At 40.8% G+C, this 13,946-nt stretch overlaps 1 protein-coding gene across 1 annotated transcript in view; it reads left to right on the top strand.

Annotated features, from left to right (window-relative positions):
* The window catches only part of LOC122793328 (protein RUFY3-like), a gene marked incomplete in the record, with an annotated part of 2,132,439 nt that overhangs the window by 587,913 nt on the left and 1,530,580 nt on the right, over positions 1 to 13,946 (top strand).

Raw genomic sequence — 13,946 nt, 5'->3', positions numbered from 1 at the left:
CCTTTGAGCCTAAAAATCCATTTCAGTTCATTTAGTTCTATTAAATTCACATAATCACCACCTCTATCATTTTCTTTCACTATTTGTAGTACTCTAAACACAAAAGAATGTGATGGGTTAGACATAATATGTTTTGCAAGAGCATTTAACTCATTTTTATTTTTGATGTCGTACTGATGATTGTAAATTCTACTTTTTAATTTTCTTTTAGTAAGGCCTACATAAAATGCAGGACAATATTCACAAGTAGCTAGATATATTAGGCCTGAGGTATCACAATTGGCTCTAAATCTTGGTTTAAACACGTAAGGAAATTCTGGATGTACAAATTCTTGTGTTTTAGTAATATATTTACAATAGTTGCAATGTTGACAAGGGTAGGTACCCAAAGGATAACTCAGATTAGGTTGAATTTTACTGCTAGAATCAATTCTATCACATAATATGCTCTTCAAATTTTTATTATTCCTATATATTATGTAAGGAGTTTTACCCACCAACTTTGATGTAGAATCATCTGTCAGTAAAGTCTTCCAATTGTTAATTAATATTTTCTTAATATTCTGGAAATCATTGGAATAAGTTGTTAAAAAAGCTATCCTCTCATGGTTATTATAGACATCTTTTCTAAGGAAACATGTTGAAGAACTTTTATACTTTGTCAGTAACTGCTGTATTATCTATATGTAAAACAGTATTCATAACATTCAGTACTAATTTCTGTTCATAGCCTCTATCTATGAACATTTTCATCATATTTTCTGCCTCTTTTAATAAATCATTTTTATCAGTACAGATTCTCTTCAATCTAATGAATTGACTCTTTAGAATTCCCTTGAAAATGTGTTGTGGATGCATACTGTCATATTCCAAAATTGTATTTCTCCAACATTTTTTCTATATAATGTTGAAAATAACCTCCCATTTCTAATGTCTAAACTAACATCAAGAAAATTCACAGATGTATGTGATGCTTCAACAGTAAATTTCAAAAAATGAGTTGTAGTTTCTAAGTAGTCTTTAAATGACATAAATTCTTCAAGGGAACCATCCCATACAATTAAAATATCGTCAACAAAACGTCTGTACACTATATCTTAGAAAATAAATTATGCTGAAACACGTATTCTGTTTCCCAGTGATGCATAAATAAATTGGCATATGTGTTTGCACAGGGGGTGCCCATAGCCACACCTGCCTGTTAAATCTGGTGTATTTCTTTGAAAGTGTTGCCAAGGCCATTGACAAGGGCAAATCTGTGTGCACAGCATACCTCGACCTGGCAAAGGCTTTCAACACAATCCCACATTCAGGCATTATAAACTTAAACTGAATGTAAACCCCTTTGTTGTAAGATGGGTTGCCAACTAGCTCACAAACTAGATACACATTATCAAAGTGGGTGACTCCACATCAACCAGCAGATCTGTTACCAGTGGGGTGCCACAGGGGCCAGTGCTAAGCCCCCCCCCTACTGTTTGGTATATACTTCTCAGAAGTTCAAGTCAAAACTAAGGGTTTGTGGATGACCAAGTCTGCAGACGACTGCAAACTAGGTACAGTCATTGAAATCCCAAATGATGTCAGTATACTCCAGGAGGGTGTCATGCAGACCAACAGATGGTGTGTAAGTCACGGCCTTAAACGTAATGCAAAGAAATGCATCATCATTGCCTTCGACACAGACAATGTCCCCTCACACTGTCAAATCAACAATATCCTAAGTATCCATGAAGTGGTAAGGGACATTCTTTGTGGCACATCTTATCACTAAGGGTTTTGCATCCAGGAAGAAAGAGGTCATTGTCTCCCTCTACTCTCCCCTCATTAGGCCAATCATAGAGTACAATGCCCCATTTGGCATGTACCTCACTAGACAGCTGCAACAACTGGAGAGGCCGCAAAAGTACCTCACAAAGAGGATCCTGGGCCTTAAACACTTGTCCTATATGGACAGACTCAAAAAACTCCAACTATTCTATGTCTCATATCGCCTACTTATTGGCAATCTCTGCTTGATTTACAAAGCCATGTCTGACCCAGATCTGTTAGAAATGCTACATCTAAAAAAATCCCAATCCCTCCGCACCACACACTCCAGTGACCTCAACCTCATTACCACAATCAACAGAACATGCTGGAGGGACAAGTTCATAACACAGAGACTGCCCATGCTATGGTATAGACTTCCCATACATGTCAAAGAGAGCACCTCACTGGCCCTCTTCAAGAATAATCTTGATGAGTGAATTGGAAATAGAAGATTCACCCCAGGGATCACGCCAGTGGCTCTACTCGACAGAGGCACTGGGAACTAAGGTCAGGTGGCATAATGCCAGGGTAATCCTATGGGCTAGGCTTGTAAAGGCTCCACGGCCATTAGCCTAGTACACACCTATGAACACACATGAACCTGTGATCACATGTTGACTGCGACCTTAACTTCAACCACCATGTATCTACTGTAGCAAGGAAAGCTTTCAACATGGCACACTTGATTAGTAAAGGCATTGCCCTGCGAGCAAAAGAAGTTATAGCACTCCTATACTTGACAGTTATCTGGCCCGTAATTCAGTATAACACCCCATTTGGCATGTACCATACTAAGCACCTACAGCAATTAGGGAGAACGCAGAGGTTTCTAACAAAGAAGATCAAGGGGCTCCAACATGTGCCTTGCACAGACTGACTAAAGGCCTTCTCAGTATAATCTATATTGTAAAGACTTCTTAGAGGGGACTTATGCCTGGCCTACAGAGAAATCCAAGATCAAACCTAATGAAATTGCCTCATATCCCTAAATTAAATATGACCAGGGCTACCCATTCCAGGGACCTAAATATGGCCTGTAACTTAAATAGGACATGCCTGTTGCCCTTAGGATTCCGGATACTGGCTAAGGCTCTTGCCACCCTTATAGTGCCTTTTTTAGGCAAGGTTCAAATGACAAATTCACCACCGTAATGGTTACAAGCAAGCAAAATCTGAGGGTAATGCTACTCCATGCTAGAAGTCTAAACCTCAAAATGTACTCACTCGAGGCACTCCTTAAAATGGAGAACATTGACATCTGTGCAGTGACAGAGACCTGGTTCAAAGCTCCAGAGAGCACCCCTGCATTACCAGGCTACAATTCATATCACACCTTTTGGCCACCTAAACCAGAATGAAGCACTAAAGGTGGAGGCGTGTCCATATTCATTAAGGATATCCACACCTCCAGGCTAGTTGCCCAGCATAATGCATCCGAGATTATCCAAATGCAACTAACTCTGGGCAAGACAGCAATCCAAATTGTAGCTTGCTACAGACCCCCCCCCCACAATGCCCCAGGATTCACACTCCTCATTTCTTGATACACTGGAAAGTATTAGGGTACAACCCAACACCCTAATAATGGGCGATTTCAACTACCCCACCATTAACTGGGAAAACTACTCACGTACCAACTCTTTTGCTCAACGTTTTCTAGAATTCATAAATTCCAACACCTTGGATCAACTTATTCACACACCCACCAGGGGCAGCAATATCCTAGACCTGGTCATTACCAACATGGGAAACCGGTGTTCCAGACCAGAGGCCAATCCCTCGTTGGTCAGATCCAACCACAAGCTAATCAGCCCAGACATCCACATCCCACCCCCACCCCCAATTAGGGAAACCATTGTAAAAAAACTTCTCCAAAGCCAACTTCACACTTCTTAAGACAGAAGTGGCAAACTTCATGACACCCATGCAGACGGACAGTAGAGGTATGACTGCCGAATCCTACACAAATGCACTTTATAAGCACTTACACAAGTGCATGGATCATGCTATCCCTAATAGAACCAAGATGTTTTCCTCCAAAAAAAGGAAGCCAATCTGGTGGTCCTCTGCCATAAACAAACTCTACAACAGAAGAAAGAAACTGTTGCGAAAGAGTAAAATCCCATGACTGGAGGAACTCCCTGGTCAACCTCAGTAAGAAGCTGAGATCCCTCATAAAATCATCCAAAGCTAGTTACGAAAACAAAATTGCCACTGACTCTAAAGACAACCACAAAGCATTCTATAGCTATGTCAAGAATCTAAATGGGAACACTCAGATGTGCTCTGAGTTACAGCACAATGGCACTAAATAAACAGAACCAACTGATATTGCCAACATCCTAGCAGATAGGTTCAGTGCTAACTTTACCCCCCTCTCACCCCCTAGAGGGCCCATCTGTATACCGGAAGAATGCAAAGTTCCTATAATCACGGCTGCACGGGTAAAAAAAACACTCTCCAAAGCCAAGAACACAGCATCCATGGGACCTGACAATATCCCAGTCTGCATTCTACACGAACTACAGAATGAACTGGCACCCTACCTAAGTACCATGTTCAATCATAGCCTCACCTCAGGCTTTGTACCCACTGAATGGTGCACTGTGACTGTTGTCCCACTCCACAAAGGGGGGGCCATGGCGGACCCCGGGAACTACCGCCCCATTAGCCTGATGAGCCTGGTCTGTAAGGCCATGGAACGTATCATCGTGGAACTCATGAACAAAGACATTGGTAATCTCCAAACTCTGGACCCTACCCAGTTTGGATTTGTAAAAGGCAGATCATGTCTCCTAAACCTGATTGACTTATTTGAAGCAGTCACCAAAGCCATAGATGAGGGTAAAATGATTCACACAGCTTATCTAGATCTCGCCAAGGCTTTCGACACCATCCCCCACTCTGGAATTATAGATAAGCTCACTAAACTAGGTATAAATCACTATGTCACAAGATGGGTTGCAAACTGGCTTACGGACAGAACCCACACTGTGAAAGTAGCGGATTCCAAATCCGACATCAGACCAGTGACAAGTGGAGTACCACAGGGTTCAGTCCTGGGTCCTCTCTTGTTTGGTATCTACTTCTCTGAAGTGCAGGCCAACAAAGAAGGTCTTTGGCTAACAAAGTTTGCAGATGACTGCAAACTAGGAGCCATAATCGAAACCCCTAATGATGTGGACAAACTACAAAAGGGCCTCACTGAGACAGATACCTGGTGTCAAAGCCATGACCTGAAGCTCAATGCCAAAAAGTGTATTGTCATCTCCTTTGGTAAAAACTCTGTACCCATGAACTGCCACATAGCTGGTAGTCTACTTAATGCCAAAAATGTGATGAGACCTTGGGACACAGGTGGACAGTAGTCTCTCCTTTGATAATCACATCGCCACAGTGGTCAGGAAATCCTTCTATGTGGCTCATGTCATCACAAAAGGATTCTCATCTAGAAAAAAAGAGGTCATTGTTCCCCTCTACTCATCACTCATTAGACCCATTATAGAGTACAACGCCCCTTTTGGTATGTACCTCACAAGACATCTACAACAACTGGAAAGACCACAGAAATACCTCACAAAGAGGATTACTGGCCTCAGACAGATGCCCTGTGCAGACTGTCTCAAAAAACTACAGCTTTACTCCATCGCATATCGCCTACTCAGGGGCGATCTCTGCCTAACATACAAAGCTATGTAAACCCGGAGCTGTTGGACATGCTCCACGTAAATAAATCCCAATCCCTCCGACCTGCACGCTCTAGGGACCTAAACCTTGTCACCACAATAAACAGAACATGCTGGAGGGATAGATTCCTGTCCCAGTGACTTCCCATACTCTGGAACAGACTACCTATCTATGTCAAATAGAGCTCCTCATTAGCACTTTTCAAGAAAAATCTTGATTGGATGGGAAATGGGAAATTCACCCCGGGGATCACTTCTGTGGCTCTGCTCGACAGGGGTACAGGAAAATAATTTTCTTGGGTGGCGAAAGCCAGGGTACATTTTTTGGCTAGGCTTGTATGGGCCCTAGGGCCGATAGCCTAGTACCTACCTATGAACCTAGCAGATTCATCTCACAGTGACTGCCATGTCTTTGGAACAGGCTACCAATTCATGTGAAACAGAGCACCTCTGTGACTCTTTTCAAGAGGAACCTGGATGAGTGGATGGGGCATCGTAAATTCTTAACAGGGATTGAGCCCACAACCCTCCTGGACTTGGTCAGTCATCATTAAGTGCAATCTTTGGTATTGATGAGCATTTCTTTGGTATTGCATTGGGATGAAACGGCTAAGCTTAAAATGACCTCCGAGTTCTTTAGCCTGGTAATCTGCTATGATCCTGCAAGTGCAGCAGCTATTACACCTTAGTTCTCTCTCCAGGAGAGTCAGCCAGGGACAATCTAATATTTGCTTGGTCCCAAGTCTTCTTTATGCTTACCTTCCAGTCCCTTTGATGGTAAAAGTTCATCAGAAGGCAGCCCACTCCAGAGTATCATGATCCTCAATAGCCCCCTTTTGGCCTCATCAGGTGTGGTTTCCTTCCTTTGACCTCTTCTGAAGTACCTCCCCTTAGATACTGGATCCCATTCCGGGTCTCATTTCTCAACCAGTGTGTCTGGATCCCATAACCTTCAGTCAACCACATGGTTCCTTCAGCTCCTGTGATGGCCAGAAATGCCAAGCTTGTGCAGGTTGCTGTTCATATATTGTCTTCATCTCAAAAACAGTCCACTAGAAAGGAGTATTCCAGTAAATGGAGAGGGTTTGTCCTGTGGGTGGAATCTGTGGAACTTGACCCTTTCTCCTCCCCTTTGAAATCTGTTTTGGATTTTCTCACTTAGCGGTTTGTCAGATAAAAGTTATTCTGTGATTAAAGTGCAATTGGTGGCCATTTGTAACTTTCATGTTGGCAGGGATAATGTGCCTCTGGCTTCCCTCAAGATTTTCAAGGTATTCCTCATGAGTACCTTTTTGCTCCCTCCCCCAGTTCAAGATCCGGTTCCACCCTGGTATTTGCCTTTTGTTTTGTAGGCCCTTGCAAGGCCCTCCATTTGAACCTTCAGCTACTTATGACTTGAAGCTCTTGACTTGGAAAACTTTGTTTTTGGTGGCTGTTACTTTCACAAGGAGGGTTTCAGAGTTATAAGCTCTTGATTCTTCACTTCCTTATTTGGCGTTCTATAAAGACAGGATTGTTCTTTGTATGAACCCTTCTTTTCTGCCAAAAGTAGCTTCATCTTGCTGTTTTTTCCCCAGTTTCTCCATTAAAGGTGAATACCTTTTACATTGTTTAGATGTACATAGGCAATTGAGATTTTGTTTAGACCGCACCAAAGCTTTCAGAAAATCCAGTCAGTTATTTGTTTCCTTTTCAAAATCCAGGCTGGGCTTGCCCATGTCTGAAGTAATTCTATCCAAGTGGTTGTCAGATTGTATTTTGTTTTTATAGACTTTGAAAAATAAGACTTCCGCACATGCCTATGGGTCATTTGACAGCATTCCTTTCTAGAGTATCAATGGATGATATTTGTGCAGCTGCAACTTGGATGGGTCACCACATTTTAAATTGGATATTCAGTCTAGATCCAGGGCTTCCTTTGGCTCCTCTGTGTTACAGAATATCTTTCCTTAGATCCTCTCGAGGAATTTTTTATGGCTGTACTTAACATAACTATAGATCCATGTTGTCTGTCTCTTTCTGGTTCAACCTTCCCCTCCTTTGGTTGGCGTGGTGTTTTTCCCCTTCTTTGTGATGACAGGACAATGGAGATCGTATGTTCCTTATTTTTGGAGTCCTGCATCCTCCTTGGTTGGGGAACATTTTTAGTGTATTTTGAAAGTGGTCATCATAGGGCAAACTTGATCTGAGGATTACAGTGAGGAGTGGGTAGTTGTGGGTAAGGGAGGCGGACCCAAGCGAGTGCGAAGTCCGATGGAATTGGCCTGTGTCAGTTCCAAAGACCGACAGCCAGATGGAGACTGACAACATTGATTTATCATTATGGTAAGTACATAACTTTCATTTTTAGTCTTGTGATGGGGTTATATTCTACTAACTGTGTGTATTTAAGCTTATTAAAGACTTTTCTAACGGCTGGTCATATAGAAGTAGCTGATAAATCACTGAGTTTGGAGGGTCTCAGTCTGCTTTGTAACGGTTTACTCAAAATATTTATTAGTCTGCATTTAACTGTTTTTCTATCTGCATTGTAAATAGTTTGTTTTAACAACTAGTATAATATCTCTGGATATAGGATGTACTAAACTCTTGCCTTTATGGGTCTGGGACTTGACTGAAAAGGGTCCGGTGAATAGCCCACCTACCCAGTTATCAAACAGCAGTAAATAAAGTGGGGGAAAGTCTTAGTTCAGAACAGGAGATTGTTTACTTTGGTTTTAGTAATTTGTATGTGATACTGAAAAGTTAAAGTTTGAGTTTAGGCATACACTAAGGTACCTCTAGACAATTTTGATAGGATGTTCACGATAAGATGTAAGCTATATATGGAGCATATCCTCTCAAGTACTGGGATTTATATTTCCAAATATTGGAAGATCATCAAGCTTCCAAAGCTTTATGGTACCTGCCGCACACCCTAACAGCTTTACAGCTTTAGCTGAGCAATGTAAAGTCATTAATTAGAGTGCCAAACTCTCCTAATGTTATTGCCATTGGAGTGCTCTCTTTTAGTGATCAGCAATCAGCTTAGCATTGTGATACTCTGAGGGAAATACCTTCCATTTTATCATTCTTTGTGATGAAATGTTTGACATGTCTTTAAAAATGTGTTGCTGGGGGTAACGCCTAGTGTATTTGATTAAGGGGAACAGTTTCAGACCTTGAAATTTTAGTCAAGTGGGAAGAGCAGTATTTCAGGGCTTCTCTAACTGTTTGTTAGGCACTCTTTTCAATAGAGATATGGACTTGCATCCTGGGTCCTCGGTTGTACCCCCCCCCAATTCATAAGAGGAGAAAAGTAACACATGAGGCTTTGGTCTTGGCCCCAGCTTCCCATTTACCTCCGTAGCCAGTGAGTGGCTTTGCTGAGGCCATTTCTGGTTCCTTGAACCTTTCATCAGTTTTTCATAGTTTCTCTTATGTTGGTCCTTGTGAAGCTGCTAAGGACCGTTCTGCAGAGCAGTCTTTTTGGGGGGGTGGGGGAGAGTGGACACCAAGGAAAAGAAAGCATAAAGTTTAGGCATTTTTCTTCACCTGTGTCCCCATCTCCTAGGGCAGAAATGGAGGATTGCCTGGATTTTGCTGATAGATTAAAACCCTTCAATCTTTACATTTTGATTCTTCTTTTCATTTAAAAATTTAAAAAAAATTCTCTCTCTCAGATTCTGATTCTCAGTCTAAGGGACAGAAGCTACACTTAGACTGTGTTTCTCAAGCTCCATTACCACAGAATGAGGACTCTGATGAAAGCTTTTCTTCAGATTCCCCATGTAAAGAGTTGTCTTTCTGAAACTATTGCCAGAATGAGGGACTTATTTCAGCAGGAATGAAAAGAAATACTAGAGTCGCAGCAAAGAAACTATGCCTTGCTACAGGTTAGTTTTCCTTAACCTGCAGGTATTCCTCCTGTTTTATCAACTTAGTGGAGGCTTTCCTAGCAGCTAACAGTTTGCCTGACAGTCCGATACCTGTCCCCATAAAGAAAGGTAAATTATAAATGGCTCACCAGACCCACAAATTTCTTTTTTTTTTTCCCAAAGTGTTGAGCAGGTCCTGCAGTGATTCCTTTAGTATCTTCTGCCAAACACCTTACCACAGTGTAGCCTATTCCTCCTACCAAAGATGAGAAGGTCTTTGATAGACTTGGGAAGAAAGTTTATACTTCTTCCACCATTGCCTTCAGAATAGTGAATTATTGGGCTCACAAGTCTAAGCTTGTGCTGACTTACTTTGGCAATGTGAGTTATTTGCTTACCTCTTTTCTTCAGAGACTAAGGCTTCTCTGAATTATTTAATATTATTCTGTCTGTCAGATAATCAAATGCTCTCTAAAATGTTCTTATGACACTGATAATGCTGTTTTTAGAACTGCTGGCATTAGGTCAGTGATGAGATCTGCCTGGCTTCATTCTCAGAATTTATTAGAGGATGTCAAAACTGAACTCTTGGATAAAGAGGTATTATTTGACCTTTCCTTTGCTGAGGTCCTTAAAAGATTTAATAAGAGTTACTTTAGGGTGTTACTCAGTTTTTTAACCCTCCATGCCTAAATATAATAGAAAATTTCCTTCCAGCTCAGGTTCATTTTATAGTACATAGAATAAGCAATCCCAGCAATGTACATGCAAACAGAATTTTGAAGATGATGGCATGGAAGTTCAAGACAAAAAGGGGAGGGTCCTCACAAAATCAAAAGCAAACTATAACTGTATGTAATGTCATGTTTTCCCCCTTCCCATCCTTACAATTCAGTAAAGCTTTCTAAAAGTGGTCTTGCTTACCCCTATGGTACCAGATAACTTCTGACATTTGGGTTCTGAGAATCATTCAAAAAGACTACAACTGCCACTGGGATTCCCTTCATCCTTTTCAAGGGATTCCTCCACATCCATGCAGTCAAGCCTTCCTGTTTCTTCCTATTCTAGGTCAGATGTTTTTTACAGGTAATTCTAGAACGTGATTCCCACAGATCAAATCGGGGAATGATTTTATCAAGAATCTTTATTGTGCAAAAGAATGAGGAAACCTAAAGACCTGTCCTAGACCTTTGTTTTCTAAACCTTCACATCAAAATCCCAAAATTCAAATTGCTCATCCTAACATTCCATTTTTTAGTAACTCTGTATTTAAAATATGGTTATCATGGCATTCCAGTCCTGAACAGTTTCAGATGCTTTTTTTTTTTGTGGGTGTTTCAATTTTCTGCTTTACCTTTTAGGTTGTCAGTAACCCAAAGAGTGTTTACAAAGTGCTTGGCTCAGGGTAGTCAAATTTTCTATATTTAGAAGACTACATTATTTTTTAATTCGTTATTGAGAATCTCTGGCTTAGGTAAAAAAAAAAAAAACTTTTTCTCAGTTTGGAATTTCAAGTCAACATAGAGAAATGTTCTTTGTCTCACAGAAAGATGTTTCTGGGCTGTCTCCTGGTTACATCCCTCAAGATGGCTTTTCTTCCGCAGTGCAAAGAAAAGTGTTACAGGGAATAGTTTCTGATATTTTACTAGCAGCCTCTGTCATTTGCTAGAGAATATCTCTGAATTCTAGGTTTTGTGGTTTCTATAATTCTTTTGATTCATTTGGCCATACTGCACACAAGGAAAATGCAGTGGTTCTTCAGATCAGTTTGGAATTGGCACAAGCACTTCTTATTTCAGGTCTCAGTGCTGGGGTTCATAAAAAAGAAACTACTCTGATGTGAGTTAATCAGTTGTCTTTCAACCTGGGTCTCCCTTTTACTCTTCCAGACACTATTCAATGTGCAACCATAGATGTCTCAGACTTTGATTCTGGAGCTGTATTCAAGGGGGTGACAGCTCCGGGTCTGTAGAACATGCAGAAAAAGTTAAAATACAAACATTTTATGTCAAACAAATTGTGGCACTAATAAATGCTCTCAAATCTCTAAGCCATCTTTGGATTCCAGGCTGTCTACTAGTAGTCACAGACCACAGTGAAGAGGTGCATAAACAGGGAACAGCCAGCTACTTACCCCTTTACAAACTAGCGTAAGTAGCCTAGGAAGGTAGCAGCTCAGCGTCAGCTGACCCTTCAGTTTACTTACTATTTTATCACAGCAGGACCAAGACAGACAGATTGCCACAAATGGAAGTTTCTCACAGAGGACATCCAGGAATTGATCTAACTGTGAGGAACCCTCAAGGGGGTGTTTGCCTCCATTCACAACAGATAGCTAAAGTCTGTTCCATGACTCCTTGCACAAAAGCGTAGAAGACAGATATCTTTTCATTCCCACAAATGGGAATGTTCCTGTATGGCTTTTGTATGATAACCAGAGTTCTTCTAAACATTCAGATATATGATACTGATAACTCCCGTTCATCCCAGGCTACAGTGATTCTTCTCTTTTTCTCAAAATGACTGTAGAAAACTTTGCAGACTTTCTCACAGGATGGACTTGCTTACTCACAGAGGACAAAGATTACTTGATACACCCCAACCTTCAGTTTCTACAGTTAACTACCTTGATATAATTTTAATACCGTATAGGCACCTGTTTTCTAGGGGCATGCAGCAAGTATTAAAGGAGACTAATAAACCTGCTACTGGAAAATCATATCTGGATAAATAAACATGATTTTCTAGGTGGTGCCAGAGTAATAACCAGGATCCTTTTAAGACCCAGACACCTCTGATACAGCAGTGTTTGTGTTATTATTCTCTAGACTTTCTTACTCTTCTTTCAAGATTCAAGTCTGGCCATCTCTCCTTGCCTGACCGTGGATCCCCCTTTCTGTCCTTCCTCAAGTAAAACAGTTTTTAGGAGGAGGGGTTACATATTTGTTTTCATTAAAAAAAAAAAAAAAAAAAAAAACAGATGGCTCCTTCTTGGGATCTTAATTTTGCTCTGGAGAGACTTGCATGATTTCTTTTTGAACCTCCTCGTGAGGCTGATTTCAAGTTCTTACCTTTGTACCAGGGCTTTGGCAACAACTATTGGATTTTTGGAAAGGGGTGGACTCTATAAAAATATCACATTTGGTCATCCGTGCAGACCTTTACCAAGCACCACAATCTAGTCTTTATCCAGGTCCAAAGCAGGGTTTGCTAGAACTGTTCTGTATGAGCTCCTGGACTCTGAGCCTTCTTCATTCTCTGATTTTAAGCTCTGGTATTTGTGTCAAATTGCTTAGGCTATTGCAACAGGGTTCTAAGAATGAACATAAGTACAGTTGTGTAAGTAAACTTAGCACAACAGTAGATGTTGTAACAGATCACTGCTGAAGTAGGAACACCTACCATCCCCTTTCTTTTGTGTTTTTTTATGTCAGGGTGTGTTTTTTTTTTGTCATTATTTTCTTTCTTGCCACAGTCCTATCAAGCAAGGGGAGGACAGGTGAAAGAGTTTGGAGTTCTAATCACTGACTTTTGTACTGCTTGATGGGATATGACCCATATAGCTTAGGCTGCTGCAATAGTGATCTAGTTGTACATTTACTATTATGATTATTTACATTCTGCTATGGTAACTTGTATGACTGTACTTTCTTACACTGTTGTGGCCTAGTAATTAGGCACATGGTTTTATATGTGCAGCCTTCATAGTTAAAACCGTGATAACAGAATTATATTACTTTCTTTTGTAGCATTGGTGGGGTAGTGGTGGGCATAGCTACCTTCCAAGCAATTGAACCAAGTTCATTTCCTCCTGTCCGTTATCGGAAAGGCTGTACACTTAGAAGTAATGTACATCATGCAGTAAGGAGACAAAAACATTCATTTTCCTTCTCTTCTTTTCCTCATCAGGCCTATACCAGAGTCCAAGACATGCTTTCGTATACACATATCCAAACACCTATCCTGACATGAAAAACCGTTTTGGTTCCTCACTGAAAAAAAAATTCCGATATCAGTTGTCTAAGTTCTAAAAGCCGTGTATTACTTCTTCTCTGTAGAATCCTCTAGGGATGATCTGTGGTTGACTGCAAAGCTGTAAGTAACGCAAACTGGTAGTAGCACAAACACAGGATCAAGGTACCTAAATACTACTAGCAACATAAGTCGGACTTGTTGACATGACAGATAAAGAATTCCTCATCTCTGGAACAAACTCCTGCTATCTGTAACGCAGTTTGTCTGTAACTTTCTTCAAATCTAATGTTGATGAATGGATTTGAAACTGGAAATTTATTCCCAGCCTAGCCCTGCCATTATGGATAGGAAGAGGAACTAGTCGGATGTACTCAGGGGATTGCAATACCTACACTTAAAATGGTTCACCTCATGTGTTGCCTAGTAAAAAAACAAACAGCCTATGAACTTATGTGGGTAATAGTCCAGTTGTTTAGTTTTTCAACTAGTCTTTGTGGTGTTCCAAACAGCAAGGCCTTGATTTTTCTGTTGAAAATAAGGGTATTTTTGATGACAGATTGAACACATGGCAAGATTTTCATCTAGGCTGCTACTAATGCTTTCTGGAATTGGCTTG

Source organism: Protopterus annectens, chromosome 2.part0 (genome assembly GCF_019279795.1).
Source record: "Protopterus annectens isolate FY-2018-M chromosome 2.part0, PAN1.0, whole genome shotgun sequence".
Lineage (NCBI taxonomy): Eukaryota > Metazoa > Chordata > Ceratodontiformes > Protopteridae > Protopterus > Protopterus annectens.
This window is presented reverse-complemented; position numbering and strand designations above follow the sequence as displayed.